Source organism: Neovison vison, chromosome 6 (assembly GCF_020171115.1).
Source record: "Neovison vison isolate M4711 chromosome 6, ASM_NN_V1, whole genome shotgun sequence".
NCBI classification, from domain to species: Eukaryota; Metazoa; Chordata; class Mammalia; order Carnivora; family Mustelidae; genus Neogale; species Neogale vison.
Window position 1 is genome coordinate 185,860,143 of NC_058096.1, and position 7,358 is coordinate 185,867,500.

General features: G+C 41.3%; 1 protein-coding gene across 5 annotated transcripts in view; it reads left to right on the plus strand.

Moving 5' to 3' along the window:
* The window catches only part of FOXP1 (forkhead box P1), a 499,038-nt gene that overhangs the window by 249,075 nt on the left and 242,605 nt on the right, over positions 1-7,358 (plus strand). Inside the window, exon 1 of one of the 5 annotated variants that reach the window (XM_044253166.1) lies at positions 6,866-6,969. The exons of the other annotated variants lie outside the window; for them this stretch is intronic. The gene's annotated coding sequence lies outside the window, so the exon portion shown is untranslated. Of the gene's footprint in view, positions 1-6,865; positions 6,970-7,358 lie in introns of those variants that run through there. 5 annotated transcript variants of the gene reach the window in all.

Genomic DNA, 7,358 nt, shown 5'->3' on the forward strand with positions numbered 1-7,358 from the left:
TTGTCTTTGCGTATCCAGGCTTTTAAATGATAATCAATAGATGCTTAGAACAAGGCTGATAGGCAGTATCACCCTCTGCCCTGCTCTGTGCCTGTAAGTACAACTCGGTAAACAAGAGCTAATTCTTAACAATAACCTGGAAAGTTAATGTTGTTCTCTAAGTTGGCATTAGAAGAAATGTTGACTTTAAGGGCGTCGTATTCCTCATAGAGCTAGGATAAAGCAGGAAAACATGCTAAAAAATAATTTAACTGACAACACAGTCCTACTTCAGGCTCGTTTTATGGTGGGAGAAGAGCATTCTGCACTTGGGAGTTTTTTAGTGGCTTCGCAAAGATCTGGGTTTTATGGGCTACTCATAATCACTGTGATTTATTGAATACCTACTACATACAAGGCACTTTACATATATTAGCTTTGCGTGCTCTAAGAGCACTGTGCATTTTTCACAGTAGCACTTACCACTGTTCTAATCTCCACTTATTTATATGACTAATTGATTAATATGTGTCTTCCCCATAAGACAGTCACCTCCATGTTGATGGATCCTATCAGTCTTTGTTCCCTATTGTTGCCCCAGCACAGGGTCCTGACACATGTTAGGTACAAAATAAATACTGCTCAGAAGGGTGAGTGAAGCCAAAAGCAGAATGGTATGGTTTTAGGGAAGGGGAAATGGAAAGATAGAGTAGTTGGGTGGCTTGTTGAAACCTTCACGTTGGCAGAGTGGGAAGTCACGTTCGAGTATGTCTGGTCTGGTGGCTTCTCAAACTTTAATGTGCCTGTGACTCACCTGGAGGGGGTGTGATCAAAATATGGATTGTCACAAATGAAATGGGTCTGAGGATTTGCATTTGTAACACGCTCCCTGGTGACACCCACGCTTCTCTCCATAGCACCATGCTTTGTGTAGCTGAGGCCGGTCTGTGCCCCAGTTGCAGTGTAAAAGGTGTTAACTTCTTATCTGTTGGAGGCGTCCGTGGTTCTCTCTGGAAAGCCTTGCCTTGAGACCGGGTGCTTGCACCTGGACTGGTCTCCTAAGGAAAGTTCTCTTCAGTAAATACACTGGCCCCACCCAGCAGTTGGGTTATCCATGGGCCGTGAGAATCTTAACTCAGGTATCGATATTGCTAACAGGCCCTGTTGTCTCCATTAGAAATCTCATACCTTTCTACCGACCATGGTTCTGCTCTAAAGATGTCCAGTTTCCCCACCGCTCACATTGACCACAGAGATGCCAAGGAGTAGCAGCACCTTCTAAAAGTTTCTTTGGGTGTTTAATTGATGAGTGAGTCCTTTGGAGAGTCTGAGGTCACCAGACATCAGATGGTCCCACTATCAACTCTGTAGCCATCCAGTGGCCCCCACACCCAGTGTGGGAAGGGAGGCTTGCATCAACAACTTGCCGTTGGTGCCCACTCTACCTATCCTGGGCACCTCAGAATCTACCCTTCTCCCTGGCATGTCTATGACAGCTTTTTCCTAAATATCCTCTCTGGGTCAGCACTTCCCTCTAGCTCTTGAGAAATAGGTAGAAAAGTTGGCCTTTTCGAGCAGGGGGTCCAAGGACTAGGTGCTTACGGTGACCATCTGACACCACATGGGAGAGCTTATCTCTGCTAGAAGGGGCCTCTCACTCCGAGTTCCAATGACGTAATCATTGAGCGGTCTGCTACCCAGCCCCACCTAACCCTGGTCTCCAGCCTCTGGCTGTTGCACAGTTTCTGAGTCGACCCTTGCTAACTGTAGGATGATCCCCACATTCTTCTCTTAAGGCTGACTGATGGTCTGTTCTCCACAGCCATTCAACACCAAACCTATTCATAATCTTTGTGCCTGTTTGGAGCCTACCCTTCGTTCATCACGTAACATAATGTCACCGTTTTTGTGTGGATGCACGATTTGAGGATTTGCATATGTTGTGTTCTAATTGTGTAGTAGTAAAAATTGAAGGGGCACTTTTAAAAAGATTTATTCTAGCTCTGTATTTTGAAACACTCTTGCAAATATGCTTTCCTTTATAGTATTCGGCTGTGCTTAATGTTCATGAAGGGTGGTTTAATGAGATGAGGACTTACAAGCTAAGGGCATCATTATATTATTGAAATAATACTGAAAGTAAATTGGCAGATACCTGTAGTTTGTCCTGAAGTCACTTATTTGAAGAGCTTGCTTTAGTTCTCTTGGCGTGGACAGACAAGGCCCAGGAATTATAGATGATGAATAAGGAATATACCACTGATGAAATTTCCTTAGAGCACACGATGTGTTTTCACATCTCTTCTATCTTTGTACATTAGGTTTTCTCCCTTTCATTGATATTTTTCATTTGTTTGGGGATGTTATTTTGCTTTTAACTCCGTAAATGGTGTATATGCCTCTGCTTTTCGGTTAATCAGCCTCCCAAAGGTAATGATTAAAGTGTACAGATATGGGAAGCCACAAATACAAAGACAGCTTACATCTCACTTTTCTTTTATATATATAAATGATTCCCATTTTGTAATACCTTAGCATCATGGTCATTGTTCCCATAAAAAATACTGTATTTTGTGAAATGATACAATTATGAGGCATTTCCCATTATGTAGACACCATGTCTTTAAATTATAGCAATTTCTTAAGATTTTAAGGCAAAATGAGCTCTTAGAAGTGTGATTAATAGCAGGGAATGAGGCTAATGCTGGGTCATCAGTGGCACTCCATTACAAAAAAGGTTGGACTAATAAAAGCATCCATCTTTTTGACCAATAAAGCATTTGAATGATATGCTTCCAGTATTTATCTTATAGTAGTTCATTGGTAACGGAGTAAACTTTGAACTTAGGTTGTAGAAAGGCAGCTGTATGTAAGCGGCTGCGGAGCTGGTCCTCGATGGTGTGGGCAAAGGCAGGCCTGGGAGGGAGGCTGACGTTGGAGCTGCCAGTCTGATTTTTCTGCTGTCTTCTGCAGGCTTAACAACCCATGGCACAGGAGCCCTCCTGCTTTGGGGGCCAAGAATAGAGAGTCTAGTCCGTTGATTGTTTATTTCTCTACTGGCATGTGTGTACACGGTAGGCTGTCATCATTAGGAGTGCCGTGCTCTGGAGTCAGGGATACAACCCAGTCCGCAGAGAGGTCTCTTCAAGTCTCCTCGTGCCCAGTTCCCCAGTACGGAAGCTCGTACCACTCACTGGTGTGCTGGAAGAGGATTTTTAGGTGGTTCATAAATCATTCACCAGTTCTCATTATTGCGATTTGATGTTGAAGCAATTCCATTTTCAGTCGGTTTTAATCCTTCCGATAAAGCCAAGGAGAAAGTTTCCATTTGGTACTAGTATGTCTTTAATCTCTCTCTTCCAGTTGTAAGCTCATTATTTAACAAAGAAAGAACATGGCTCCCGCTCAGAGCCTTTGTGGACAGCAGGATCTAGCTGGAATTTAATAACATTGGTTGGGTTGTATTACATTTATTATAAATTCTTTCTCTTCTATAAAGGGATACACACTGGCTTTCCATTTGACGAAATGATACAAAGTTTCCTCTGCAGTAGATTTATATGTTTGTCAAAAGTGAATACATTTTAAAAATAGCATTGGTGGAGGTATAGAGGGAGATGGCAGAAATCATGAACATGAAAGTCGAAATGAATGTTAGAGCCTTGGATGCTGACTCGAGTGTCCACTCAGGTGCCATGACCACTCTGAGAATCTCCGAGCTTGTGAGATTTTCATCCCAGAGAAGATACGTGGCAGGAACAAATCAATCCTTGCCACACTTGGGTCCACCCAGAGCTTCCTTGGGACTGTTTTCAGTTTTTGAAAGAGGTGATCACACCGGTTATTTAAAAAACTTCTTAGTAAATGGATTCTTTTATAATTATTTTATTTTATTCACTTATAATTATTTTGTTTTGCAAATAAAGCTTATAACATGGGGTCTTTGGGGAACAACATAAGTAACCTGGGTCCATTCATATGAAATTGAATGTGGATTAGGGTATTTACCAACTCAGCTGAGGCGGAGGAGAAAGGCACATCATTTATCCTGTTCTTGGTAAAGAATCAGTAGAACCATTTTTGAATAGAACACATCCTCACTTAGGGTAAGGTCATGTGCCTAGGTTTAGCTTGACTTTCAAAACTCTGGGACTTATTTACAATTGGCCTTGATTGAGGGAAATGGTTTCAGCTTTTTGGATTACCTTTTAGAATTGTAAACTCTCTTTATGAACCTTCTCTGGCACTCCAGTTTGTCTAGGCTCTAGGAAGAGAAAATACAGATGAAAGTCAGGAGAGCTCCCGGAAAAGACTGGAAGGGCGGATGGGGGTAAGGAAGATGGGGAGTAAGGATGGCGGGGCACAACATTCTGCTTTTACTTCATTTCTTTCTCTCTGGTGTTTGCCTGGAGCGTCAGATAAGGCACTCTGCTTCTCTTTGTCTCCTGTTCATCTCGGCTGTGTGGAATTTGAGAACGTTTGGTTCCCAGAGCACTGGAGGAAGAGCCTCAGTGTTAGCCATTCTGGCGGCCGGGTCTGCACCGTCATTGTGGGAGGAACAAGGCTGGGTCGCCTTCTCCAGGCCAGGGGAACAGCTCCAGGCCCTGAGGGTTTTCTAGGGCATAAAAGGGAGAGAGGTCCCACAGTCCCTTCCTCCTGTCCTTACGGTGCTTACAGGTCCCTGAGCCTGAGAAAATTTCTCCTGCTGGGGCACGGAGCACTCATTGGACATTTCTTCTTCAATCTTTGTTGAGGTTTTAGGGACCGCGTTGGTTTGGGGAAAGGAGACTGTGGGCAGAGAGGGACTTGGGAAACAAACCACAGCACAACAAAACAAAAACACAAAAGAAAAGGCTTTCCTTACTTTGTGCCTGGGACGTTCTGGTGGCAGAACAAAGATGAGATGTAGAAGGAGGCGGCGGGAGCGAGAGCAGCTAGAGAAGGTTAAGAAGTTTATAGTGGAATTGGGCTGGGTATCAGGGGTGCGAGAGGGGACCCCTGAAATTTTGTTTCATTTGTTAGACAGAGATGGAAATTCCAGTAATCTGAAGGTTACTGAAGTAATTGCCACAGTCGTCTGCAATGTATCTTTAGTTGTGGTTTTTTTGTTTCTTTAAATTTCATTTTCTCATTTTCAAATTTTGCTTTGGTTCTCCAGCAATGCTGTACTGTGCTGTACTGTATTTTTCTAAATACAGAATTTAAAAAAATTAATTAACTGAAAATAAATGTAAGATATAAATACCAAACTGGTTTTCACCGTGTTTTGCTTATTAAATATTAAGTAATGGAGAGATGTCATTTGCATGTATCACAATTAAATAGTTTAGTAATATTAAACAATCTGTGAAAATGGATTAAAAAATGCTTTAATTGTCAGTTGTACAATTATACTAAATATAGTATCTCTGATAAAGCATGGTAGCTTCCTTATAATATACAGCAAGCTGTTTTACCCATTCTTTACACATGAAGCGAATTTTTGAAGATGAAACATTTTTTTATAACACTTCTGTTAGTGGAGACATTGACTTATTCCCTCTTCGAAGACCTCAGATTTCTTTGATAGGCCAACACACTGAACTCCTGAGCAGCTCTGTGTAGCATCACCTGATTAATTTATTTATATCTTGTTTTTTAAGGGCAAAAATCATACCTGGATAGTTGGATTTTTGCAGCATCCTTGAGAAACATATTTATCTGTGTGTGGACCCAGTGTACTTAAAGGTATCTTGGAACAAGAAACTGCTCGAGGAGGAACATGGGAGCTCTCCCACTAGGAAAAACATTTAAGATCCCAGTCGATGTTTGACCCATATATTTCATTGATAAAAGAGAAGAGCCCAGGAAATGAATGTAGAGTTACTCAAGCATGAAAACATTCCAGTCTTTTAAAGCTGTGACCAAATCCAATCCTTAGTAGTTTAAACCATGTGGATGCTTTATTTTTATCTACAAAGCAGGAAGTAAAAAGGCATGGACTGAGCTCTGTTTGCTTCATCTGGGGGTGACCTCTTCTTTCTTAAAGGGGACCATCACTTTATTATTATTACTACTATTATTATGATTATTTCTGAGTAACATTGTCAGTAAAGAGTTAACCGGATTTCACTTGATTTGCTCTGGCTTATATGATGATGAGTAATGCGAGGTTGGTAACAGCAAATTGTTGTTTATAAGCAAACATGGGCATTGTGCAAACAAGCAGGCCTGGTCTCCAACTGGTTTGATTTCATGGTGGTCAGCAGCTGATCTGTGTTACATACAACCTTTCTGCCTCTCTAAATGTCAGAAGAATGACTGTTTGTTTATCTTGCCTTCTTTGCAGCTGTTTACTCTGTAATGCATTTACCTCGACCTTGATTCCCGAAGAGTGGCCCCTTTCTCCTCCCTACCCCTGTTTACACTAGTCCTGCCCCTGGTGTCACCTATGAAATCTGTTGATTATTCCACCTGGTTAATGTTAAATTGCTCTTGTAAGATGATGTGTTTGTTCATAAACACAAATGCTGGGCCCCTTGTTTACTGTACCCATGGCAGCAATCGTTATTAAACAAATATTGCTTTGTTTGCGGGGTACGAGCAGCAGTTTATCCTGCAAGGTCTGTTTAAAAAACACACACACATTTAAAAAAAAAAAAACACACACACACAAAACTTAAATACTAGAATTTTGATAAAGAAAGAAAAAGGGGAACTTGTCCCTGGAATGTGGTTGAAACAGACTTAGGTTTGCTTTTCTTATCTTTTGCTTGGATGAAGGGGCTGGAGAGATTAGCAAGTTGTTTGGTTTTTCTAAGAGATTTCCTTAGTGTAATGATATCTATGCAGTTGTTTGCTTTTTTCAGAAGGGAGAGAGCTCTCCTGAAAGGCCACTAGCTTAGCAATAGAACATCAGATGGCTAGAAAACTCTTTGTGGAGCAAACAAGGACTTAGAAGGTGTAGGAGAAAAAGTCTAGTGCTATGAACAAGGCAGTCACCTTCAAAAGGTACAACCCTTGGATTTTATGTTATTGTGTGTGTGTATCCTGTGTTGTTGTGTTGGCTCCCAATGTTTTGTGTGATGGGGGTACTCGCTCAAGTTTGAAAAGGGAAGATTAACTTTGAGTTTAATGTATTGTGAATTGATTCTCTGTGATAACGTACGGAAACGTCCTAAGTGGGAAGAGACCATGCATTGAAATACGTGATAAGATTTTACAAGCTCGTGTTTTAATTCTTACCTGGTGTTCTCACCTGTCTCATTTTAAAATGAGTTTTATGCCTTGTATCATTTCTAATTAAGGAAAGGAGACATTGTGTCTCTTTGTTCAGTTTGATGTGTGTGACTCTTGTCCCTTGGTCACCAGGAGTCACAGTAGATAAGGCCAAACATTAG